The 26,596-nt window shown below is 45.8% G+C and overlaps 1 long non-coding RNA gene across 2 annotated transcripts in view; it reads left to right on the top strand.

Annotated features, from left to right (window-relative positions):
* Positions 1–26,596, top strand: part of LOC138302215 (uncharacterized) — a 40,920-nt gene that overhangs the window by 3,509 nt on the left and 10,815 nt on the right. Inside the window, exons 2-3 of one of the 2 annotated variants that reach the window (XR_011205342.1) lie at positions 8,600–8,673; positions 13,531–13,593. This is a non-coding gene — a long non-coding RNA (uncharacterized lncRNA). The remainder of the gene's footprint in view (positions 1–8,599; positions 8,674–13,530; positions 13,594–26,596) is intronic. The other variant, XR_011205341.1, reaches the window with a different exon arrangement.

The following is a 26,596-nucleotide window of genomic DNA, read 5'->3' as shown; positions in this document are numbered from 1 at the left end:
ACTCTATGTGAAAACCCATCACTGTCTGTAAAACCCAGGCATCTGAGGTTAAAAGTGCCCATTTGTGTGTGAAAAAGCGCAATCTCCCTCTGAGAATTTGAGGGCAAGAAAGGGTAATCCTTACCATTAGGGGCTCCTGGAGTGTTAGCTCCGCCACAGGCGTTTCTGCCTGCTCTGCTTTTCCCTCTACCTCAGTTGGGGAAGAAGGCACCTTGACGACCCTCCCGCCATCCATTATTCCTGTAGGTGTAGGTGTTGGGGCCTTGTTGATATAGGCGGCCGGAGGAGCGACCCCTGCCTCGTCTGACCCCCCCAAAAACCTTCCCAGGAAAATTTTTCTTTATGGAGGACTGTGCCTTGTCAAGTGCCAAAAAAGTGTCCACAAACTTGCCCAGTTCTTTGACGAAAGGATCGCCAAATAAGTTTCCTTGGGCGACCGCCCCTGCCTCTGAGTTAGAGAGTCCCCCCAGTTTGGGGTCTATCTTGATAAGTAAGGAAAGGTGCCTCTCTGCCAAGATAGCGCAGTTGGCGTTGCCCAGGAGGCAAACCGCCCTCTGGGCCCACCCAGCCACGACATCTGTCGGCAGGAGGGTGTCCGTGTGCCTTGTGTGCTTGGCCAATTGAATAATCTGTCTTAGGGGTCCTAACACGTCTAACAACTTGTCCTGGCATGCCCTCCAGGACTGGTCGATGCCCTTCTTGGGATCCTTAGTGTAGTTCGCGAAGAAAGTCCACATTTTAGGATCTATGTCCGCTGTTGCCGCTACCTTGCCTGGCAAAGTAGGGCGTGGACATTCGGCCTTTAGGCGGGCCCGAACCTCTTTGGCAAGAGGCTGCCAAATCTTGGTGGCAATATACACGGCCACCTTCTGCTCCGGTCGCCACTCCGAGGATCTAGGGTGATAGATGCCCTCAGGCTCAAACATTTCTGAACTGGAGTCCTCTGCCTCCTGCGGGTTTGGCGTGGTGGAAACCGGGCGCCATGGACGACCAGAGTCCTGTTCCTCGTCAGAGGAGGAATCTCCCTCTGTGTCCCCTTCAACCTGCTTGAGTGAACCCACGTCAGGGCCTAATATGGGGTGAACCTCCTCACTGGTCTTTCTGGGCCAAGAACCCTCCCGATAGGGTTGGCGCTTTAGCATGCACACTCTTGCAAAAGGCTTCCGTGAGGTGCTCGAAGCTCTCGAGATGCCCTGTGTCGCGCTTGCACAATTTCTTGGGAGCCGTCAAGCTCGCAGTTTTAGGATGAGCTCCCATCCCCCCAAACATGCCTGTCCCCTTTGATACCTGATCTGACAGTTTTGCCACACTCTCCTGAATAGGGGCCAGGACCTGGGCTATGGCTTGAGAGAACAAAAATCTACCTCAAGGGGTAGAGTGCACTGCGAAGGGCCCTCCCCTGGGGACAGGTTGGGGAAGAAATCATGGTCCTGACTGGACTGCATTGCCGGGACACAGAGGTAGATGCTGGACAGGAGAAACACCCTGTAGAGATGCTTAGGACAGCCCCTCCACACTCCTGTCAAAAAAGGAAGAGACCAAACGGCCTCTGCGTGCGCTCTTGAAGTCGTGCTGTTCTCCCCAGATGGGAGTCTAACTTATCGCAAAAGCGGTGTTCTGTGGGGGTTGGAGACGTTAAAAGTGAGCTTCACACCCAAAACCCCTGTCGCACTGTCCCACTAGCGATCGAGCGCTCACCTCAACTCAAATCGCTAGGAAAACGTGCTTCTTAACACCAGCAAGCACGAAAGAACGCCCTTTGGTGGAGCCGATGCGTTACTGAGTTTGGAACCAACGCTCGGGCAAAAAAGGCGACTGCGCGTGGTGAGCGTCTCCTGTCACACACAAGAATACTGTGATTAAACAATGCTGGCACAAGGCTATACCACAAAAACACTCATACGCAATGTAACAAGCACACTCAAGAGGCAGTAAGGGCAAAGAGACTTAGCTGATGCTCCAGAAGTGAAGTAAGAGGTCGGACGACGACAGCAAAGGATATGTATACACATCGTCGGAGAGAGTAACAATTGGACATTGTTTACCATGGAGACGTTGGATTCATAGGTGTTCTAGTTTTTTCTTGAATTTGTTGAACTTTGAAATGGCTGTTAAGTAAAAGTGAAGAAAGACATGCATAATCCTCGCCTCCGGTCCTGACGTAGAATTGTAAACTGTGCTCTGAAACCGTAGTTCTAATAACACTGCTGCTCCTCTGTGTGATCTTGGGCAGCTCAGCTCCACATCAGTCAAAACTGGGAGCATTTACACTGAAGAAGCTCTTGGTGTTACAGGCTATTTAATACATAGGATTCTGTGATCCCTGTACAAATGGCAGTCAATAATTTCTATATAATCGCCTACTTCTGATGCATCGTCACCAATTATATATAAAATATGTCATAACTCGACTTTTATAAGGTTATTACAGTCGAGTTCTGACTCACAATGCCTTCGGCCAGAGCCAGCCGACAAGGTGAAAGGCAGGTCAGGTCACAGAGCAGAAGTAAAGCAGCTGTCTAAAGCAACGTTGCTTTTTTTTCTTTTGCTCTATTTTAATAGCCTACAGTGACAGAAGATACGCACTAAGGCAGTGGTTCCCAGCCTTTTGACTTCTGAGGAGCCTCACTGAATCACTACTGGAAGCCGGGGACCTCCAAGCAATTTGTACGATTTAAATTTCAAACATTAAAATAGTAATTAGCAAAAAATACACAAACAAGTTCACACCAAACAAATACTCGAATTACTAAAGGTATAATTATTTTATATTGAAAAAATATGCAAAAATAAAAAAATGTAAATGGGAAGGTTGGCACTGCATTTCAGGTGCTAACTTTTTAATGTTTAGTCTTATTCAGTGAAGCCGAATCCTCAGGTCAGATTCTACATTTCCCAAGCGAGTTCTGTCTTTAGTTTTTTAGGTACATAAGATCTGAGAAGACTTTTTCACATAAATATGTGGTGGGGAAAATAAGTAAAACCATAAGGGCCTCTCATCTCTCCCAAGCCTCTCTGTCACATGTAATTAATTTGTTTTATAGCACCTCTCATACCAGTGTAGGGTGTAGGATCACTTTTGCAGGGGACTACAAGGTGGAGGATTCCCATGTCATCCACAAAGGTAGGCATTTTTTAATAGTGCTTGGTCTGGAGAAGCACAAACCCAGTATTTGGAACATAACACAGTGGTTAGCATTGACTTTAATAATAAGACTATATTTCTACAGAAGCAAACCTTTTTTTTAGCAGCAGGAAAATGAAAGACTGGGAAAAAACAAAACTTTTTAATTTGTGCCATGCAGTTTGCATGAAGCTCTTTGACGGCAGTTCATAGCTTACTGTGCTCGATTAAGATTGTAATTTACAAACTGCAACAAAAGAATCTCTGTGACAGAAGTGGTAACCACTGTGCTATGTACATAAAATACTGTTCTTTGTTGATTCATGTTCTTTGCAGCAGGTATATTAACAATCTGCACTACCTTAGATGAGTCAAAACTGCCACTAGGTAACACTCCCATCTCTCTTAAGCAGGTAAATTAATCCAAGTATCAGGTACTGATGTAGACAGTTATCTTGATGCTTTTATATTTGCCCGAAAGCTGCTGGGTGTACAAGGGACTTTGCAATGCTTTTAAAACTGCTGAACAAAAGAAGTAATGAATAAAAAAATGCACGTGTTTTTAGAAGCCCCAGCTGGAGAAGTGCCTTCCTGCTGGCCCAGGCCTGCGAATCCCCTGGGAATGTGTCACGGACCACTGGGGCCTCAGACCACAGGCTGGTAACCGCTGCACTAAGGTTTTAAGTGGTTTGTGGGAAAATTGATGGTGTTACCATGTATAATATGGGCAACTGTACCCCCTGGCGTAGATGATAAGGATACTGCAAGTCACCTTGAATTTCCATACTTTATAAACATGCATTGGCAAAGCCAAATAGGACTCACCTGTGCTGAGCTATTGGCTTTGTCAAAGGGGTTTTAGCCATGTTGAAAACTAGCATGGCTACTGTTCAGCATGGCTATAGGTTAATGGAGAATGACGTGTCGTAGAGTGCCATTGATTGGTGAGGCATGGAGTGTCGATGAGTGAGTAAAGTGTTGTAGAGTGGAGTAGTGTCATAGAGTGGCGTAGAGTGTCATAGAGTGGAGAGGCATGAAGAAGAGTGGAGTGGTGTAGAGTGGAGTAAAGTAACGTGGAGGGGTGTAGAGAGTAGAACAGGGTGTTGTTGAGCATCATGCATAGTCGCATAGTGGAGTGGCATTGAGTGTCGTGGAGTTACGTTGAGTGGAGTAGTGTATCGTAGATTGAAGTGGCATAGAATGTCATGGAGTGGCATAGAGTGGAGTAGTGTGCATAGAATAGAGTGGAGTAAAGTGGCATGGAGTGGCATAGAGGCAGTTGTGTAGAGAGTTACAGAGTTCAATAAAGTGTCATAGAGAGACACAGAGTGGAGTAGAGTTTAATGGAGTAGAGTGTCAGAGTGGACTATCATGAGTGTAATGTCGTAGAATGAAGTGTCGTAGAGTGGTCGAATGAAGTGGTGCAGAGTACAGTGGTCTAGAGTAGATTGACATAGAGTGCATTGGATTTTAGTAAAGTGGTGTAGAGTGCATTGGTTTAGAGTAGAGTGCACTACTCTAGTGGTGAAGAGTAGAGGGACACAGAGTGGAGTGGCACAGCATAGATTGCAGTGGCGCAGAGTGCAGTGGTGCAGGGAGCTGGGTCATAGGGTGATGTGGTGCTTTGTGGAGTGGTGCAAGATAGAATGGTCTATAGTGCAGTGATGCAGAGTAGAGTGGCATAGAGTGAAGTAGCATAGAGTGCATTGATTTGTTTTGATCATTTTCAAATATTTGTTTATCCTACACTTATATTCTTAAATACCTGCACATTTGATTTACAGACATGTAAAGTTTGTTGTGTGTTGGAAAAAAATAGCATCCTAAAGCACACCCCCAGTAGCCAGCATGATTGTCATAAAAGTCTTCTCACTTTGAAGCCAGAGAAAGAAAGATAAACACCAAGCTCCATGGGAAGACAGAGCCTATCATTTGACCTTTGTCTTTAAATGCACAGCAAGTGAAAGAAGATAAGAACAAGATTTAAAGGCATGTTTACAGGAATCCAACACTGGTAGAAGTATAGAGTAAACAAGGGATGCTCTACGGGAGGGACTAACTCAAGCTGGACAGCCTAATACAAATAGAAACCAAGCAAATGTGAACTACAAACCACAAAGCCAAAGGTAGAAGCAATGGGTGGACTACATTCCCAGGGGAGCTTTCCAAACGTCCCCTAAATATCATTAGCAAACCATATAGATGTGCTGTCTGGTAGGCTTCAACTTAATGAAATCAGCTTTCAAACATGTTCCTCTATATGTTTATGGAAATTCCCAGTTACTTGCAAAATCCTTATACTGTATGGCAGTGGGTACATTATCCCTTATATCACGGGTACTCGCAAACATTTTCCCAGGGGCCACAAAGTTTGGTTTGTGATGTGACTAAGAGCCGCATTGATGGTTGCAGAGTGCTGAGGGAGAGGGCTGGAGGGTGGTGAGGGATTGTGTCAACATCTGGGCAGTGCGCGCTCTACGGGTGACTGGAATGCAAAAACGCCAGCACGTATGAGATGACGTAATTCATGCATTATGTAGATATGCTGTTGTTTAACCTTTTGCATTGCAGAGTTTAATTCTGAAGGCTTATATTTAAGGTGCTTGTAAATACTGTTCATTTGCAATGTATTTCTGCAGGCTTTCAGAGTGTGTCAGGGTGTGGTCCCTTTCCAGAGCCTTCTAGAAGTTTTCCCTGCAGCATGCCTGGGTGTGGTTTGTGGGCTGGGCTAAGACTCTATAAAAGGGAGCTAGCCCAGCTCCACGTGCTCACTATTCAGAGGTCCCGGTGCAGAGCAGCAGCAACTTCCTGAGCTCCTGTTCCGGTGGCCTACTTTGATCTTCCAGGCCTCGCCCTTTCTCTTGGCTGGGTGATTCTTTACTCGTGTACAAATCACCGTATTCATTGTGCGCAATCATTTTCTGACATTTTCAAGGTTGCATTCGAATCGGCAAGATGCGTGATTCTTTACTCGCATACAAATCTAGATATTCATTGCGCGCAACCATTTTCTGGCATTTACAAGAGTGCATTCAAATCAGCAAGACGCGTGATTTGTTTCCTGTTTTTAATTCATGTTACTCATTGTGCGTGCTATAATTTCTTGGCATTTACATGGTGGCCTTCGAATCGTCAAGACGCGCGATTCCTTTTCCTGTGTTTAATTCATGTTGTTCGTGGTGCGCAACTATTTCATGACATTTCCAAAACTTTTGTGGAAATCCGCAATGTGCGCAATTTGTGTTCTTGCATTCTAAAGATCTATAGTGCTAGAATTCTGGATATTATATTTTATATGCATGTAAGGTCTTTAGTACAATTCCTATTATTTTCCAAGGAATTTTGGGATAGCCTTCATCCTCATGTAATGAGGCCGTGTTTGTTCTGGGACATTTTTCTGGAAGGTTCTTGTATTCCTAGAACAGTATGTTTTCAATTCATGAAAATTCCATGTGAAACATTGTACTAACCATTTTTTATTCTTTTCCAGGTACCTAGATTTAGTGAGGTCTAATTAGAGTTTAGTTTTTAGTTTAAGGTGTTATTTCATTTTTCAAGTATCACTGAACTCTAGACTCAACAGTATGTTATTTCATGTTCCGAGTATCACTGAACTCTAGACTCAACAGAGTGTTATTTCATGTTCCGAGTATCACTGAACTCTAGACTCAACAGAGTGTTAATTCATGTTCCGAGTATCACTGAACTCTAGACTCAACAGAGTGTTATTTCATGTTTCAAGTATCACTGAACTCTAGGTTCAATAGAGTGTTATTTCATGTTCCGAGTATCACTGAACTCTAGACTCAACAGAGTGTTATTTCATGTTTTAAGTATCACTGAACTCTAGGTTCAACATAGTGTTATTTCATATTCCGAGTGTCATAGAACTCTGTACTCAATAGAGTATTATTTCATGTTCCAATCATCATTGAACCCTAGATTCAACAGAGAGTTTTTAAACCTTTTGCTTCCCACAGGTCTCCTTCCCAGCTGTTCCCTTCCTAATTTCCCTTTTCCCCACTTGGACTTTCTTAGGTTCTGTGACAATTCTAATCAGAGTATTGGAGCTGTCTTGTGGTGGAAGTGTTGGAGCATGCACAGACCCCGAGGATCTGGTGACTCTCACCAAGTGGCTGAATTGTAATTTGGAACCAGAAACGTGGGATTAGTCCTGGCTTCCCCACTTTACCAAATTGTGTGATCCTAGGCAATTGTTTTACTTCCCTTTCCCTCCTTTTTCTTCATTATTGCATGTAATAGAAACTCAAAATATAATACTTCAGGATTTGTGCTGTACTAAACATTTTCATGTCTTTCATTTAGTAAACTATATTGTTGTTCATGTATAAAAGGAACCCAGGCCACCCGAAGAGAGCATATAACAAATGACTTTCCTCTTAGTTCACTATTGGCATTTTTTTCAGAGGGGGAGATTAATATTTCTGAATTCATGTTCAAAAACTGTCACTTAAAAAGAAAATACTTCTCAATGCACTGATATAACCTGATGCACTAAGATGAAACATCTCTGCATGTAAATGAAATACACTTTTTGATTTTTTGAATTGCCCTTATCATATTTTTACACTTAAGGTGCAATATTTCTTTAAAACTAAAGGTGTTCCCAAAGTTAAAGGTGCATGACAACCTAGTTACTTCATTTCTTTACCTTCAGTTAACATTTAAATAAAGTGTTGCCTGTTTATTTAACATCATTTTGACCATAATGCAGAGTAGAGTAAACAGCAGCCCAGAGCTGATTTTGACCAGGGGGCTGAATTTAAAGGTCAGGAGAGATGCCCTTTGAGCATCACTGCCTTATATTAAGAACTGTGTACTGAAAGTTATAACCTCATGCAAAGCATGGTGAGCCTACACACTCCACCTCCATATCCCCTCCTCCCAGGCCTGTGTACTATCCTCAATCCCCTACATCACTTGGAGGGGCGCTGTGTGAAATGGAACATTCATGATGAGCCAATTATGATACATGTCAGAAGACTGACTAAGAGATCTTACCCTCTGTAACACAGATTAAAATATATGCAGAGTTACCACTTCCTTCTTTGAGACACAAAAAGATATCTGAGGTCTGCTATGTACCTTTTTATTCCACGTTGAACGAGGATGTTGAACCATTGACCTCCTCTGGCCTAACCCACACATCAGAGTAAGAATTCTATGCCATTGAAATGCGGCCACTACTCGGAGATCTGACAGACTAGAATACAACATGCCATCTAAACACTATGGCAGTCAAACTGTATCTTGCTATTTAGGGCCTGTAGCGGTACGAACGGTATAAAGGCAACTGAGAGGCGCTGGTATTACTCAGGTAAGTGTTTTATTTTATTTGTAAGGGTTAACTGTTCGTTTTATCCAGGGAGCTTGGGTTTTTCTTTAGGATTAGGTAGGTATCTCCGTCTTGGACTGAGGGTCTCTTCCGTTTTTTCTTTCCCTCTTCTCTTCCAGGTTATAGTTCCCGTGGTCTTCCGGGTGCTTTTCAGGCTCGAATACCGGAAACAGAAAAGGCAGAAAACACGACGGTAAGTGGGCTGGATAACCACCTCTAGTTCTCTATAAACTATGACGGACTGGAGTAAAATAGGGAAAACAAAAAGGTGGGGTGGTGCCAGTGAGGAGTGGATGGGGACCAAGTGCTCACGGTAGGGGTTCTTTCTGTGCCCGTTAAGTGTTTCACACGTGAAGTCCCGGAGTCATAAGCATTCCTCCCACTCAGCCCTCGTTACCACCCCTCCCCAGTCCTTTTCCCAGTAGTGTCCCGCTTGTGAGCCCACAGGGACCGTACCTTGTTAAGCCATGACCCTCCAGGGTCGTGGCTGGCGTCCTCGTGATTCCTTAGCTGATCTCCTTCGCTGGGGTGACTCGGCTCTGACACCTTCGTGGACGCGGGATCTCTTGTCTTGGATGTCTCTGGCCAGTCGTCTCGGGAAAACTCTTCCTCGTCCTTGGGTTTCCTTCTTTCTTGAGTCGCTGCTCTCGTCTCTCCAACCTCCTCCAACTTCTCTTCCTCTCTCGCCGAACTCCCGGGGCTCTTCAATCTCTCGGGGCGGAAGCCGTCCGAGGTTGCCGTGGCAACCCCGGGACGCCTGCCTCTCTCTGGACGCGTTCCAGTGGAAACGCCGGGATGCGGAAATGACGTATCGGAGGATTCCGATACGTCATTTTCATGCCGTTCTGCCTTCGTGACCGGGAACGCCCGGTCACACACCTCTTCCCATGAACGGTCCTGTTCGAGGACCGGGGTCGAGCCCGGAAAACGAGACAGATAATCAGCAGGGGCCTGCTGTGATCCCGGTATGTGGCGTACCTGAAAGGAAAATGACTGCAGTTCAAGGAACCATCTCAGAATCCGGGAATTTGTATCTTTATGTGCAGCCAACCACGTGAGGGGGGCATGATCCGTAAACAGAACAAATGGTCGACCCAACAGATAATACTGTAAAGCGTCCACGGCCCACTTGATGGCCAAACACTCCCTTTCAATGATGGGAAAATGGCGTTCTCGTGGAAACAGTTTCCTACTGATATATATATTACCGGGTGATCACGACCCTCCCCGTCGGGTTGAGCTAGAACCCCCCCCAGTCCTACGTCGGAAGCATCCGTATATAGATGAAAGGGTTTCGAGAAGTCGGGACACCGCAATACGGGCTCTTTGGTCAGATAGGATTTCAGTTGTTCAAAACTAGCCTTCTGGGAATCTGAAAAAGGTACTAACTGGTTGGGGTGTGCTTTAGACAGTAGATCTGTGAGGGGAGCTGCAAGGGTGGAATACTCAGGTATGAACCTTCGATAGTAGCCGACCAATCCCAAAAACGAGCGTAAGTCTTTTTTAGTTGTTGGGCTAGGGGCGTGGAGAATGGCTTCTACTTTCTTGTGTTGGGGTTGCAGAGTTCCCTGGCAGATTTTGTATCCTAGATATGAAATGTCTGGTTTTCCGATAACGCATTTTTTTGGGTTAGCAGTTAGCCCTGCCTTTGCAAGAGTGTGGAATATGTGATGTAAATGGGTTAGATGATCTTCCCAGGTTTCACTAAATATAACTACATCGTCTAGGTAAGCTGCTGTAAAGGTATGAAATGGTTTTAATAGCCTATCCATTAACCTTTGAAACGTGGCAGGTGCTCCGTGTAGTCCAAAAGGTAGTACCGTGAAATGATACAGACCGGACTGTGTCGCAAAAGCCGTTTTTTCTTTGTCTTCTGGGTCTGAAGGGATCTGCCAATACCCTTTTGTTAAGTCTAGTGTGGACATATATTTGGCTTTTCCCAGTTTTTCGAGGACGTCGTCTACTCTAGGGATTGGATAGGTGTCAAACAAGGAATTTTCGTTAAGCTTCCGGAAGTCGATACAGAATCTGATCGTGCCGTCCGGTTTTGGTACCAGAACGACTGGGGAACACCAGGGACTATTCGAGGGTTCCACTACTCCTAGTTCTAACATTTTCTGTATCTCATCCTCCATAATCTGTTTCCGTGCCTCGGGGATACGATACGGACGTAACCTAACAATTTTACCTGGTGTGGTTCTTATCTTATGGTGTATCAAGGTGGTTTTGCCTGGCGTTTCTGAAAAGAAGTGTTGAAACTGTTTCAGTAAGCTATATACTTGTCCCTTCTCTAGATTCGTTAAAGTTTCATTTATCAAGGGTAAACCCTTTTCCTCATGGGATCTGGTGGGACAAAACTCAATATTTAACTCTTTACTGGGACATAGGAACCTATTTACTCCTGTGGGACTGGCCGGGTTATTGGGTTCTTCCCATTTTTTAAAGAGATTTATGTGATAAATCTGGGTTTTCTTGGGATTGGACGAGATTTCAACTAAGTAAGTAACAGGAGAAACTGATCGGATTACCCTATGAGGGCCTTGCCATCTTGCTAGGAGTTTGTGTTCTGAAGTGGGACGCATTATTAATACCTGATCTTCTGGTTGTAAAACTCTCAGCTTACTACCTCTGTCGTAATACTGTTTTTGGGTTCTTTGGGCCTGTTCCATATTCACTCGGACCTCTTCCCATATGGTTTGTAGATGGGACCGTAGGTTGTGGGCATATTCTAATAGGGGCCTTCCCTCTCCTTCTGCCTCCTCTTCCCATGTTTCCACTGCCATATCTATAAGGGAACGGGGCTGTCGGCCGAACACTAACTCAATGGGGCTATGGCCGGTTGAGGCCTGCTCATGGGTTCGGATAGCGTACAAGACCAGTGGTAATTTCTGATCCCAGTCTCTTCCTGAGTCCTGTACTACTTTTCTCAGTAAGTTTTTTATGGTTCGGTTGTATCGTTCTACCAATCCATCCATCTGTGGATGGTAAACCGAGGTTCGGATTTGTGCAACACCTAACGTTTTACACACCTGTCCCATTAGATTAGACATAAAAGGGGTCCCCTGGTCGGTAAGTATTTCATGGGGAAACCCAATACGAGAGAAGACAGTTATCATTGCTTGGGCTACTGATTTGGTAGTTATACTTGTCAGTGGAATAGCCTCGGGGTATCGGGTGGCGTAATCAACCATAACTAGAATATATGTATGGCCTTTGGATGAGGGTACTATGGGTCCAATCAGATCCATTCCTATTCTGCTAAAGGGTATGTCTATGATGGGAAGGGGCATCAGCGGTGCTTTTTTCGGTTTCCCTGGTTCCGTAAGCTGACACCTGGGACAATGAGAACAATATTTTCTTATGTGTGCGAACACCCCCGGCCAGTAAAATCGCCTGAGGAGGTATTCTTCGGTTTTCTCTCTTCCATAATGACCCCCACCTGGTTGATTATGGGCCAGGGTCAGGACATAATCCCTAAACTGTGCTGGTACCAATAGTTGTTGTTTACGTTCCCCCGTACGATTAGTGGTTATCCTGTATAAGAGGTTTTTCTTAATTAGGAAGTAAGGACCCACCTCATCGGTTTCTTCTGACTTTGCGGAACCCCAAGCCTGAGTGAGGGATGGATCTTCCCTTTGGGTTTGTTGGAAACTGATAGGCGCTTCGTGTATTTCTGCTACAAGTCTTTGGGCTTGTTCTGGGCCCTTCTGACCCCTGAAATGTTCTTTTCCTTCCCTTTTCTCTCGACGCGAAAGTTTCCTACGTGTGACAGGGCGCTCAATATCGTCGTTCGAAAAAGGTGCTTCCCTCCACCAGCCCTGTGTCCCCTCGGGGTTTCTAACCTGATCCAGGAGTTCTTGGAAATGTTCATAGTCAGTCCCGATGATACATTCCTCAATCAATTGTGTCATGATTCCCATAGGCAGGAAATCCCTGTGGTTGCCCCACTCTATTGTCAGTATTTGTAGCGGATACTGCTCTTTGTCCCCGTGAATACAGCAAATATTCACCCACTGTCTTGGTTCCCTGTCAACGGGTCTTATAAGATCTTTCCTCACCACAGACTGGCTGCAGCCCGAGTCAACTAGAGCACATACCGATCGTCCGTTAATACTCATTACTTGCTTAAACTTCATGTTACCTCTTCCGGTACATGTTTCTTCGGACACATGTGGGCTATGTGTCCCCATTCCCCACAGTTATAACATTGAGGTCCCTGTACCGGCGGGCTTTCTATTAGTCTACGGGGAACGGTTTCGTCAGGAAGGGCTCTCGGAGTACTTTTTGGACCGGACACACCCATTTTTATACTGGGCCTGGGTGGCACACCCCTTACATCCACAGAACGATGATGTGCGCAGGCTAGATCGATCGCCATCTCAGTATTTACTTTTGGATGTTGGCGAATCCAATGCTTGGTGGAAGTAGGTAAGGCATCTAGGTACTGTTCAAGAACAATGGTACTGTCCCCATCTATCTTCAGGCCACTGAGCTGAGGAGGCCACTCTCTCGAAGTTAGTAAAAAATGCCTCTGGGTCTTCCCCTTCCTGGTATTTCTGTAACACAGAGCTGGGTACATTGGGGTGGACCTTACTGGTAGCAATAGTCTCGGTTAATTTCTTCATAGCGGTCTCGTGTACCAGCTGATTATTTGCAAGGATGGTCGCCTGGCTTTTCAAAGCCGACTGTAAGGCTTCCCTGTCCTCTTTTGCTTCTCGTTGGTGTGCCTCCCATACCAACTGCAAATGTCGCTGGCCTTCTGCCAGTTGTTTGATCATATTCTCCAAAGATGGGCTCTCGCTCATGGTTTATACGGTTCGTACTCGGAGTGGGTAATATCTGATCCCACTTCTGACACCACTGTAGCGGTACGAATGGTATAAAGGCAACTGAGAGGCGCTGGTATTACTCAGGTAAGTGTTTTATTTTATTTGTAAGGGTTAACTGTTCATTTTATCCAGGAAGCTTGGGTTTTTCTTTAGGATTAGGTAGGTATCTCCGTCTTGGACTGAGGGTCTCTTCCGTTTTTTCTTTCCCTCTTCTCTTCCAGGTTATAGTTCCGGGTGCTTTTCAGGCTCGAATACCGGAAACAGAAAAGGCAGAAAACACCACGGTAAGTGGGCTGGATAACCACCTCTAGTTCTCTATAAACTATGACGGACTGGGGTAAAATAGGGAAAACAAAAAGGTGGGGTGGTGCCAGTGAGGAGTGGATGGGGACCAAGTGCTCACGGTAGGGGTTCTTTCTGTGCCCGTTAAGTGTTTCACACGTGAAGTCCCGGAGTCATAAGCATTCCTCCCACTCAGCCCTCGTTACCACCCCTCCCCAGTCCTTTTCCCAGTAGTGTCCCGCTTGTGAGCCCACAGGGACCGTACCTTGTTAAGCCACGACCCTCCAGGGTCGTGGCTGGCGTCCTCGTGATTCCTTAGCTGATCTCCTTCGCTGGGGTGACTCGGCTCTGACACCTTCGTGGACGCGGGATCTCTTGTCTTGGATGTCTCCGGCCAGTCGTCTCGGGAAAACTCTTCCTCGTCCTTGGGTTTCCTTCTTTCTTGAGTCGCTGCTCTCGTCTCTCCAACCTCCTCCAACTTCTCTTCCTCTCTCGCCGAACTCCAGGGGCTCTTCAATCTCTCGGGGCGGAAGCCGTCCGAGGTTGCCGTGGCAACCCCGGGACGCCTGCCTCTCTCTGGACGCGTTCCCGTGGAAACGCCGGGACGCGGAAATGACGTATCGGAGGATTCCGATACGTCATTTTCATGCCGTTCTGCCTTCGTGACCGGGACCGCCCGGTCACAGGGCCTTATACACACTCTCTTATAGGCCTGGGCTGCACTCACTGTATTTTTCTGTAAGATTATGAAATGTGTGCAGATGTATGCAAATGCTTTTATACAAACACTGTATTGCTGATGCCTTGGTTGGCTGTCACCAGGGCCACTGGAATTATGCGATTGTGCGCTGCAGTATTTTTTGCATAGTTATGGATTTGCCACAAAATCAGTCATCTGCTGCATAAGCTGCAGATTTAAATGAAAAAAAATAGTTTCTAGCTCAAACGGATAAAAATGACTAAAAGCGCAAAAACACATGTTTGTGCACAGTGGAAGGCCCCTTTACAAAAGCTGACTGCTAACCTTTCTTTTGCTAGTTGCTATATTGAGATGTTAACCTGATATTAATGAGGTGCAAACTAAGCCCAGAGAGTGTTAACAAGTGTAAAAATAACAAAATAACAAAATACTATCACAAAATGTGTCACATTATGCCACATAATTTTCAGCTTCTTGCTGCATAACATAGGCAACCCTGCCACATAATTTGGCCCTCTCCTGTCGCCTAATTCTAGTGGCCCTGACTATCACAAATGTATCCTCATGTAACTGTTAAAAACAGAAAAGATAATACAAATGTATCCTCATGTAACTGTTAAAAACAGAAAAGATAATATACTTCAAAATAAATACTTCAATATGCTTAAGTATGCAACTATAAGAACAACATAACTAATAACTCTAGGCAAAGCTGCCCAGAATAAAACATGGCTTCTCCCTGTTAGTCGCGCCGTAATCCAACTAGTCATTACTTCGCTAAAAAACATTATGTGTAAATGTTAGAAAGAGATACCGTTCTAGTAGCTAAATTGTTTAGTGTGAAAAAGTAAAATCTCGCCTTCCCTGTTTCACCAAATGGTGAGATCCTAGGCAACTACAAATACTCAGGGCACAAGTCCTAAAAAAAGAAGTAGGGGGACTAACCAAGTTAGGCAATATGCAAGTGACATCACAGAGCATGATATCATAACTCGTGACAATGCACTTAGCATCATAACCCATGACCTCACAGGAAGTGGCATCCAATCTGAACACCTCAGACATATTTTTATCAGGTCTATCATGAGCACATTTGAATGCATTACTATGTTTAATAAATTTGATTTTGCTTTGGGATTGTGCCAAAAAAGTTATGCATTCCTGACACAAAATCTGGGCCTCAATCTCTACATCTATTTTTTAGGGTCTCTGCCATAAAGTAATTGGCATAAAGGAGAAATGTGGCAGTAAATCAGTTCTGCTTTGTTGGTTGTAAAGTGTGCATTTTCAAATACCTTGTGGGTGTTAAGACACCTGGTGAAGAGATCTTTGTGTGCCCAGTATATCTCAGGGAAATGTGTATGGTGTAAAGTGCTTAGACACCCTGCATTGGGATGAGTGGCACTATAAAAGAAATAAAGCAAAATAGTGGTGTTTAAATTGTTATTTGTGTAAATACTGGGGCAGACCAACATAAAGGATATTCTTAGAGTGCATACATATCTCTTATATACAGGGATTGAACAAAGTGAAAACCATGTCTCTCTTAGATACCTGTGAAGTAATAGCAAGCTGTGTGCCATTTTTTCCTCCATAGCAGCTAGGTGTGAGGCTCCAGGCAGCTTCCAACTAGACTAAACAAACAAAATTTGGCCTTTGTCCTGCGCCAGCAGGAATTTAAAACCTGAAAGCCCTCTCCCATGCTGCCCAGAAGGAATGAAAGCGCTTTTGAAAGTGTGCAGGTGCTACTGAAAATGTCCTGCTATATCAGGACAAATTCGCCATATTTTACTGGGGCCAAACGTCTTGGCAGGGTAGACAGCGTGTACGCCCGACTTGGGCCCTGCAAATACTGTATTTCACAGAGTCTCCTTTCTAGCCTACAGGAGTCAGGCTGAGTGGGACTCTGTTCCCTCTTTTGATCTTCCTCATGTGCTCTGCAGGGTATGTCTTCAAGGCGGTAGGTGGGGGTAGTGCTGAGGATGGCGGGATGCAGACAATCAGCAAGCAGGGCCATTCTAAGTAGCACTTTTGCACGCTAATGGCCCTGCGAATCATAGAAGTGAAAGGGGAGATTATTTTGTCCCCTTGTCAACCTCACCCTCGTCCCCTGTGTCCCCCACACTTCCTATGCCCATGACCCCTGCGCGTTGACGTCAGTTCTTTTGCGCTACCAGACGCGGATCTGAAGCTCACTCCGTGTCTCTCAAGGCTTTTGCCTCAAAATCTTTCTTCGATGTGCAAGGGACAGTATCCCCAAAAACAACAGGTTTTAAGTCCTGTAGGGACTGTCTCAAATAAACGTCCTTGACAGATCCCCACCATGTATGCCTGTGATGTCTGGGGTCCCTCCACACAGCAAGGCCTGCAGCAACTGTGCATCAATGAACCCATAGGCCACCAGGAACCTCGTGATGAAGCTTTATATCGTCAAACATAAAACTACTCCTCTCCAGCACCGCTCCAAGTTGCGGTCCGCATCAAAGGTTCAACTTCAGTTCCATTCCCAGAGTCAACAAAGCCGTTCTAGAGGCTGGTCTTCGCTGTGGCCCAAATCTTTATTTAGGTCAGTTAAAAAAGAAGAGCAAGAAATCGAAGCAGGATTTTTCCTTCTCATGCCACTCACATTCACCTGAACAGAAGAGGGCGGGCCACAACTCTGAATCTCGATCCTGAAGTCATCCAACTTTGGAGTCAATCCCACAGTTGGTTCTGGCACAACCCTAGTTTCCAGGGTGAACACCCATGTGATATAAGATCAAAGAGATCCACAAAGGTATGCCCTTTGGATTCCTGCTGTCTCCCTCTAGCATGCTGAGAGGCCCTCCACCTGGAGTATCGCCAGCAGGTTCGCCCACGGTGCGAGTTAGACCCTCCAAGCCAGTCTTGTCTCCATCCCCAGGCACTTCGAAATGAATGTCCACTTCATCAGTGCTAGAGTAGAAGGTTCAGATAATTTTCTCAGATGCAAATCAATGCTGGTCTGACGTCAACCGAAGTCACATCCAATACCACAGAGGCACTGGAAACACCCGGAACAACGAGTCCTAAACCACGAAGCGAAATAACACTTTCGTTTTCCACGACTTCCTTGTTTTAGGGCCTTAACCACTCATGTGTGAACCACATACATGCGTGGTTAAGGCACAGAAGAAGGGAGTGGACGCAGTCAAGGAGGAGGTAAGTTGGGCTGGGGCTGTTTTTTTGGGGTGGGGTAGTGGGCTCGGGGTGATTAGGGTTTAGGGGCGGTGGAGGGGGGGTCAGGGTTTAGGTTTTGGGGGGGTTGGAGGGTTGGGGTGCTTTAGGTTTGAGGGGTGGGGACTCAGGGTATTTCTCGTTTTTGGGGGTGGGGTGGGGGGCTCGGGGTGATTAGGGTTTAGGGGCGGGGAGGGGAGTCAGGGTTTAGGTTTTAGGGGAAGGTTGGGGTGCTTTAATTTTTAGGGGAGGGGGTGGGGACTCAGGGTATTTTTAGTTTTTGGGTGTGGGGGGCTCGGGGTGATTAGGGTTTAGGTGCGGGGAGAGGGGGGTCAGGGTTTAGGTTTTAGGAGTGGGTTGAGGGTTGGGGTGCTTTAGGTTTTAGGGGAGGGGCGTTGGGGTTGGGGTAATTTTGGGGGTGGGGTTTGGGGTGGATGTGGGGGGGTCGCGGTAATTTTCAGGGTGGGGGGCTAGGGGGGATGCATGCTGGAACCGTACATGCTGATCACTAATGCCTTTACCAGGAATGCTTTTACAACAAAAAAGGCATTTGTGATAAAGGCATTAGAGATAACAACAAGGTCGTTGTTCCGACCTTGTTGTTGAGGCATGGGTGGTTGAAGCACTCGTTGTTTCATCATATAACCCAGAGGCACTAGTTCCCCCACTTAAATTACCACCTTGACAAGGGAGAACACAAACCCTTCATTCTTTTTTCGATATGGACTCAGACAACAAATTTGGCCTGGGTGATGAGCTCACTCAGCCCTACCAGGATGATATGTGGTACTATGACTAAAAGGAGGCTAGTAGTCTTGATACCCTCTTGAAAACGGGTCTACTCTCACACCCTGGACTAGCAACAGAGAAATCCGCTTTCTATGCAATAGTAATGCGTGTGGTGGCTGAAGTACTTGACCTCCAGCTCACCACGTTGGAGGTTAAGACTAATGTAGTAGCAAGTCCTACATCTAGGCCAGAAATCTCCTGAGCCCCTTTTCCATTTAATGAAGCTCTGATGGATACTCTATTGGGGGGATTGGCAACACTTTGTTCTGGCCCACCAGTCAATTGAGAAATTGCCTGGCTCAATTGACCTGCTCCAGGTTCGCAGTATCCATCCCCCGAAAGTCTAGTGGTGCAATCCTCCATGAGCAGGTCTAACTCCAACACAATAACTACTGATCCTCCTGATGAGGAACCTAAGCAGGTAGAAATGTTTGGGAAACAAGTGTGTTCCTCTACCAGTCTTCCACTCTGATCAGTTAACAGTAGCTGCTTGGTGAGAGACTATTCCCATACTCTTTGGAACTCAGTGGCACAAGTCATCCCTAGTGTGCCCAAAGATCTCTGACCTTTTCTCTCTCAGGCAATTCAAGACAGTTGTGATTCAGCCAGGTTCACAATTTGTTGTGGCTTGGTCTGACTGATTCCATCAGGCCGTCCACAAGCACCAGCATTGCCGTTCACCACCATGCGTGGCTGCGATCTACTTGGTTGTCAGGCTATGTCCAGTGATCCCTGATGGACATGCCCTTCGATGGGGCTTGCCCGTTTGGGGATAAGGCTGATTCTGCTATAGAGCATTTGAAGGAGAGGAGGGCTACCACCCGCTCTCTGGGGCTGCCCACATCTTGGCAATTGCAACACTTTTACTGCTCTTTTTGCAGATTTGGTTGAAGTGCTCCATGCTGCCAGCTGTTCAGCATCAACAAGGAAACCAGCAGTTTCTTGGTCGAGGCCATTGTGCCCACCGTCCCCGCAGTCAAGGTCATTAGACTGTTAAGCCTACCCCGCCCCCTGCATCCCCACTACCCAAACCTCTTCAGTGTGCCCTTACAGAAACACGGTTACCTGGTGGGAGGCAGATCCCACCTCTTCTTCCCGGGTTGGTAGGCAAAAACATTCGACGGGTGGGTCCTACAGATCATTTGCAGGGGATACGCCTTACCCTTCCTGTCTTCCCTGTCTAACCTTTCACTACCAACCCATGCAACTAACGGAGAACCATCTCTTTTTGCATCAAAAAGTAGAAGCTCTATTGGTCAAAGATGCTGTCGAGAGGGCGCCAGTGCTAGAAGAGAAGCATGGTTCTTATTCGTGCTACTATCTGGTGCCAAAGAAAGATGTAGGCCTGCAGCTATTTTAAACGTATGCCCTCTCAACACGTTCCTTCGGAAGTAGAAATTCGAAATGCTTTATCTACCCCGAGTCCTATCTGCCTTAGACCCTGGAGACTGGATGGTGGTGTTGGAGCTGCTGGATGCTTATTTCCATATACCCATCCTACCAACCCGCTAGTGCTACCTGCGATTTGGAGTGGGAGCATTTTCAGTCTGCGGTGTTCCCCTTTGGTCTCACCAGTGCTTCTCGAGTGGTCACGAAAGTGATGGCGATGGTCCCAGCACACCTTTGGAGGTCGGGGGTGCCAGCCTTCCTCTACCCCGATGACTGGCTTTTGAGGGCAGGCTTGCCTCAGGCAGTTATTACCCACCTACAGATTACGGGAAACCTCCTGTCATCCTTGGGGTTCTTTATCAACATGCCAAAGTCACACCTGATTCCTTCTTAGACGCTCCTTTTAATCGGAGCCATTCTGGGCACAGTTCAGTTTCTGGCCTTTCCCTGGTAAAGAGAGTCCAGGATGTTCAGCTGTGATCCTGGTCTTTCAGCTTCGATTCTGGATTTCACTGAGGTCAACGCTGAAGCTACTGGGGCTGATGGCCTCCTGCATCCTGCCAGTTGAGCATTCCAGGTGGTATATGCAGGCTCTGCAGAAGGATCTGAAGTCCCAGTAGGCCCAACGTCAGTGGGACCTTGCTGACCATGTAAAGATTTTGGAGGAGACTGCAGAAGAGCTGCAGTGATGGTTGCTGGACCACAGTTGGGCAGCGGCAGGTGCCTCTCCCTATTCCACCCAGAATTGACAGTGGTGACAACTGCATCGCTTCTGATTTGAGGTAACCACCTGAGAGAGGTGGTGATTAGAGGCCTCTTGTCTCCTGTGAAGTCCTGCCTCTACATAAACCTTCTGGTGCTGAGGGCCATTCGCTCAGTGCTGAAACCCTTCCTTTTGTCTATCATGGGGAGGCTGGTTCTGGTGCTCACGCACAACACCACCACCATGTGGTATTGAAACAAACAGGGCGGGTGGGGTCTTGGACTCTGTGGCGAGAGGCCCTACACTTCTGGAAGTGGCTGGAATGCCAGGGAATTTTCCTGGTACAGAACCACTTGGTGGGCTCTTTGAACACTAGGGAGGATGAACTCAGCCACCAATGCCAGTGGATCACAAGCAGCACTGTCACACGGAAGTGGAGCAAGACCTGTTCTGCGAATGGGGACAACCATGGCTCGATCTATATGAAACCGCCTAGAACATGTAATGTCAATGTTTCTGTTTGTTTGAGTATCCAAGCTGTCTCTTCCTGAGAAATGCGTTACGCCTTAAGTGGAACTATGAACGCCTGTATGCCTTTCTTCTGACACCACGCTGCCACACGTTCTCAAGATAGTCAGGGCTAACTGTGCCCAAGTCATCCTAGTGGCTCCGGACTGGGCATGGAGAGTGTGGTGTCCAGAACTCCTGAGCAGATAAGTTGGCCAGGAAGGGGTTAATCTGGTGTGTACCATACCAAACCACAGGCATATACATTTTCGTCAAGGGACACGTGTGTGCTCAGATGCATGAACCAGCTCGGGAGGAAGGTTGAAAGTGTTCAGCTGTCGCCGCTCAATCTTGAAGCATGCTGGTTGCTTCACTCAGGTTTCCCCTCTGAGAGGACCTGCATTTGCAGCAACAGGGCAAGGTTTGGCACCCAGGCCTTCACAAGCGCCACCTTTTTGCTTCTAGATTGAGTGGTGAAGCTGAATACCTTCAAACTTCCTCCTGAGGTGATTGATGTCATTTTGGCAGCCAGCCTCCATCTACAAAAACTGTATATGCCTGCAGTTGGGACACATTTGTGGTTTGGTGTAGCACACCCCAGATTGAACCCCCTCCAGGCCAAGTTATCTGATGCTCTGTTATTTGTTTTATCTCTTGCCTGGCAAGTTTTTGCTTGGGGCATGGTTAGGAGTTATCTTACACCACTTTCTGCCTTCTTATTGTTGCCTGATCAGCCCCCTTTGTTTAAGTTAATAGTTGTGATCTGATTTTTGAAAGGGCTACAGCATATGTTTCTTCCTACTTTTGTAATGCTCCCATGGGATCCTAATCTGATCCTCACTTACTCGATATGCACTCCAGTCAAGCCGATTCACAGCTGTCCTTACAGCACCTTACTATCAGGACAATGTTCCTCGTCACCGTTACCTTGGCATGGCGTTTGAGTAAGCTTCAGGCTTTTTCTGTTACTCCACAATACACTACTTTTTTCCCAGACAAACTGGTACTGCGGAAATAAGCATAATTTCTACTGAAAGTTGTGGTGCCTTTCCACTTTGGTCAAACCATAACCCTGCCAGCGTTGTATGCTCCACCTTACCCATCTAAGGAGAAGAGGCTCCATTGCTTGGATCCAAAATAAACACTCAGCTTTTACATTGATCGGAGGCACTATCAGCTCTGTTAGGGGTTCTCTGGAGCAAAAAAAAGGCAAGGCAGTGCAGAAGAGAACCATCTCCCAGTGGGTCACACTCTGCATTAAGATCTGCTACACACTAGCCAAAGAATAGCCTGCAGAAGGACTGCGTGCTGATTCTACCAGGGCCAAAGCTACTACTATAGCATTAGCATGCAGAGTCAGCCTCTGTCCTCAACATATGCCAGGCAGCTATGTGGGTGTCCCTCCATATGTTCACAAAGCACTATTTTGTGGACAGTCAGGTGTTCCAAGAGGGGATCTTTACCTGCTTGGTCTTACAGGACTTTTTGTTTTGAGTCCAGTCATAGACCCACCTCCAAGTAGGTACTGCTTTGGTATCTATTCAAAAGGTGAAGATTCTGCAGCTAGAAGTCTCAATCCAAAAAAGTGAGTTACATATCTTTAGTAACGCTTTCTGGTAAAGACTCTTTCTAGCTACAGATTCCTCACCAATGCACTTGCCCCAGCCTCTCCTTTCTGTGATTGGATTCTACCCATTAATAAGATCCCAAGTCTAGGAATCTGCACACTAGTCACAACCAATTTGCTCTTGAGGCTGTGTGTCGGGGGGAGGGTGCAACAGCCTCAAAAGCAGCTGACGTCAATATGCAGGGGTGGTGCCTATACAGGCTCAGGACATCATTCAAAATGTGAGGAATCAGCAGCTAGAGAGACTCTCTACCAGAAAGATCATTACTGGAGTTAATTAACTTGTTTGTGAAGGCAGCGTGATAGGAAATAATAAAATGTTCCATTATTAAAGAGATTATGATGATCAATATCTTATGTAAACTTGTCCCATTCTAATGCTCCACACTACTGCAGAATCAAATTCAGTGAATCCCTCATGCTAAGCTATGGTGAACAAATGCATACAGTTATATACATAACAAATTCAGATTCTTCAATCTTGGCAGGCAGGCAATTAGAGCCATTTCCTCTGAAAGGTGTAATATTTCTGGGCTCGAAACAGCTTCAAAGTTGACCTTCCGATCTGACATGTCTATGGAGTTTCTCCAGGGCCATAAGTCTCTACAATTTACAAATATCCATGTGTTATCGTCAGAGGATAGGGGTTCCTCTGTTGAGAAGCCACTGTCATTTTGGTTGTGACAAGGCAGTTCTTTAACATAATTCTACCAGCCCTAGTTGGATAGTGGAGGGTAGGTGGTCTTACTCTAAGCAAAATATATATGTATCAGTGGGATAGGAATGCCCAGAATATTTCTTAGTTCCTCTGTAATTGCAATCCAGAATTGAGTGATTTGACAGCAGTCCCACCATGTGTGCTTCATATTACGTATTGTGTCAAAGCCTTTCCAACACTTAGGGCTCACTTGAGGGTAGAATGTGTAACATAGTAGGATAGCAGTCTCGTAACAGTTTATAGAGGGCCTCCCTTCCTAAGATAAAAAATACAGCCTGGTAAGTGCATCCGTTCTTTTTTATATTGTTTATGGGAGAGCCTTGTCCCTGTGCGGGACTCCTATCTGCTCCGCTGATGGTCTATATCCTCTGGATGTATATATGTAGCCTTATAAAAAGGAAGATCATACAGTTGCATCAAGTTATCGCCTAATAGCTCTTCTGGATGTGGAGGTGTAAATATATGCCATCATATTGCTAGGCCAACTGGAAGCCTGGATCCAGGGGTGTCAAATCCTACCGTATTTTCAATCTAGCTTCAGACCTGGGGCTTCGACAGTGGACAACATTGTGGCGCCCTCATACTTTCAGCAGCAAGTGTTTGAAATCAATCACCTGCCGTCATTCTGCTGCTTTGTGGATTACAGTGGGGCTGTCGATAGGGTGGATCATGAAACCCTATTTAGGAAGCTGTCAGCATGGGGTATTCCCACACAACTCTTAAGAGCTATCAGTTCACTGTATACACACACATTTGTCCAAGTTACAACTGGTCCAGGAACAATGTCTCAGAAAATAGAAACCAACAGAGGCCTAAAGCAGGGTTGCGTTCTGGCCCCACTTCTGTTCAGTTTGTACACAGCAGACTTAGGGACACATCTACAGGCTAGCAGTCTGGTTCCACCAAAGATCGGCCCCACAAAACTTCATGCCATTCAGTACGCTGATGACATCGTGATAATGGACTGCACAAAAAACGGTCTACATCGGGCCTTAAACGTGCTGAATACATTCAACATAGCCAAACAGCTCTAAGTAAACCAGGACAAAACAAAAGTCCTTATATTTTGAAAGTACAAAAACAAAAAGATCACAACCCGTTGCTCGGAAGTCAGACCATTTGCACAGCTAGGAAATACAACTACCTTGGAGTGTGGTTCACTGAAAATAATTTGGCTGGGAGACAGAAAAGTGCTATCTGAAACAAAGCCCATGTAATCCAATACAGGATCTCCCAGCTGAGTAATCAACTAAGAAGCGTGTCAGCAGCCCCAATACTGAGGGTAACAAAGGTGACTCTACTGCCCGTCCTGCAGTATGGTAACCTGGCATTTCCTGGATCTTTAGAAGCCACCGTAGAACAAGTTCTCTCCAGGGCGTATTTAAGAATTTTTCAACAACCATAGTACATCCAACACTCTAGGCTTAGATTGGAACTGGGCCTCGTGTCGCACAAGTTAGACTGCCAAGCAGCCATTCTGAAATACTACATCAGGCTCAGAAAGGCAAACATGCCCTCACTAAAACACTACTTGAGAATCATCTTTGAAACTCGTGGTAATCCCTGGAACACGCAGCTAAGTAAAGCACTGAAGACCTTCGAAATTGGCCACTCCATTCAGTTGGCAGATACTGTGACATTCAGCACTTGAAAAAAAACAATTAACAGAAGATCAAAGGAACTCTCAAGGGAGCAAGACTTACTGTCAGTCAAATCACCATCAGAAGTGCCAGTGTTAAACGACTCTTACTTGATTGGGGCTCCTCAGCCATACTCCTATCAACACGCACCTTCTGTGCTGCTGACCCTCTCTAGCCTTTCACAGGAGACAAATAATCAGCCTGTAGCTTTGGCCTTGGGGACGTGCACTTATTGGAGACATCTAACATCTGCTTCTCATACTCTACGGCCTGGGCCTTGGCTAGATGTGCAAAATATGTTACAACACTCAGACGGCTTCTATCCCAGCATGGAGCATGAAGGATCAATGGAAGTCTAAGCTCTTTTTGATGAAATCTGAGACATAGACAAACTGCAGCTCAATAGTATTTGCACAAGCTCTTTTACTGATAAAATGGTATTTTAATGTGATTACATTTTAATTTGAAATATTATTTATTGATTCTTTTTGTAATGGTTTTAATTATCTTAACAACAAAGTGACAATGACAATGACTCCTAGGAGCCTGTTGCTTGTTTTATATGTTGCTTCAAAGGGGTGAAATCTATATTTGCATCTTCTCTCTACTCAGGTTGCAGCACCCAGTGGCGAAGCTGGGTGCAGTGATATCTCTCCACCTCTCATACCCTGAAGGTCAAAAGATTAGATTTTTCCCAGGACAAATATGTCAGCTATCATTAGACAATCCCCATCCTGCTATGTTGAGAATGGGCCCAGGGACAAAGTAGGCATGAAGGATGGGTTGTAGTGTATATGGGTTTGAGGGAAGGGGAAGGTAGTCACAGGAAGGTATCTAGTAACTGCATCCAAAATGTTATCCACAAACAGTAATGCCTTATGTGTTTCCTGACCAAATGTTAGTTGCTCCAAATCTTCCCTAAGTATACTTGCAAGGGTTCAATACTGAGGGCAGACACACATAGTACCTCGTTGGACAGGCAAGGTGTGCAACTGCATTCTGTTAAGGTATATTCTTGCAGTTGGGTGACAGTAGTTAGCTTGTACAATTTGAATAAAACTGAGGCCAAATCCATTAGCATGCAGGACCTGTGTCATAAATTGCCAGTCCAACGGTTCAAAGGCTTTTTCAGTGTCTAAGTTGACCAGAATCACTATCACAGCTTTTTGGTGGAATTTTGGAACCAGATGGACTCGTCTGTGTAAGATATCCTTTGTCTGTCGATATTGGATGAACCCCAGGTGGCCATGGTGAAATAAATTTGGTAGGATGTAAGGGAATACAGTTTAACAGCAAGGACTAGCAGTGCTGTTTGTCTATAGGAGGAGCACATTTTGGGATACTCACCATATTTGTGGACTAAGGGTATTGTGGTCTCTGCCATTGTAGTTGCGAACATCCCCCAAACCCTCTCCCCCCCGTATGAAGGCATTGAACAGTTTTGTAAGATGTGATGTTAGCAAAGGGACAAATGCTTTATAGAAGGTTGACATGGAGCCCTAGGGACTGGGGGATTTGGGGGGTTTTAGGAGTTTAATGTCATTTTCACTTCCTTCTCAGATATCAGGGCTTCTAGTAATTCTATCTGGGTTAAAGTTATTTGATGCATTTGGGCATTTTCGAGGTATGCTGTTTGTGTGTCTGTTGGTTCTCAGGCATATAGTGCAGAATACATTTTATGAAAATCTCTGACTTTTTCTCCCTCTTGGAGAAGGACAGCACCATCTCTTGACTTGA

This window comes from Pleurodeles waltl, chromosome 1_2 (genome assembly GCF_031143425.1).
Source record: "Pleurodeles waltl isolate 20211129_DDA chromosome 1_2, aPleWal1.hap1.20221129, whole genome shotgun sequence".
NCBI lineage: Eukaryota > Metazoa > Chordata > Amphibia > Caudata > Salamandridae > Pleurodeles > Pleurodeles waltl.
The sequence above is the reverse complement of the archived record's forward strand: the minus strand, read 5'-3'. Positions and strand labels throughout refer to the sequence as shown.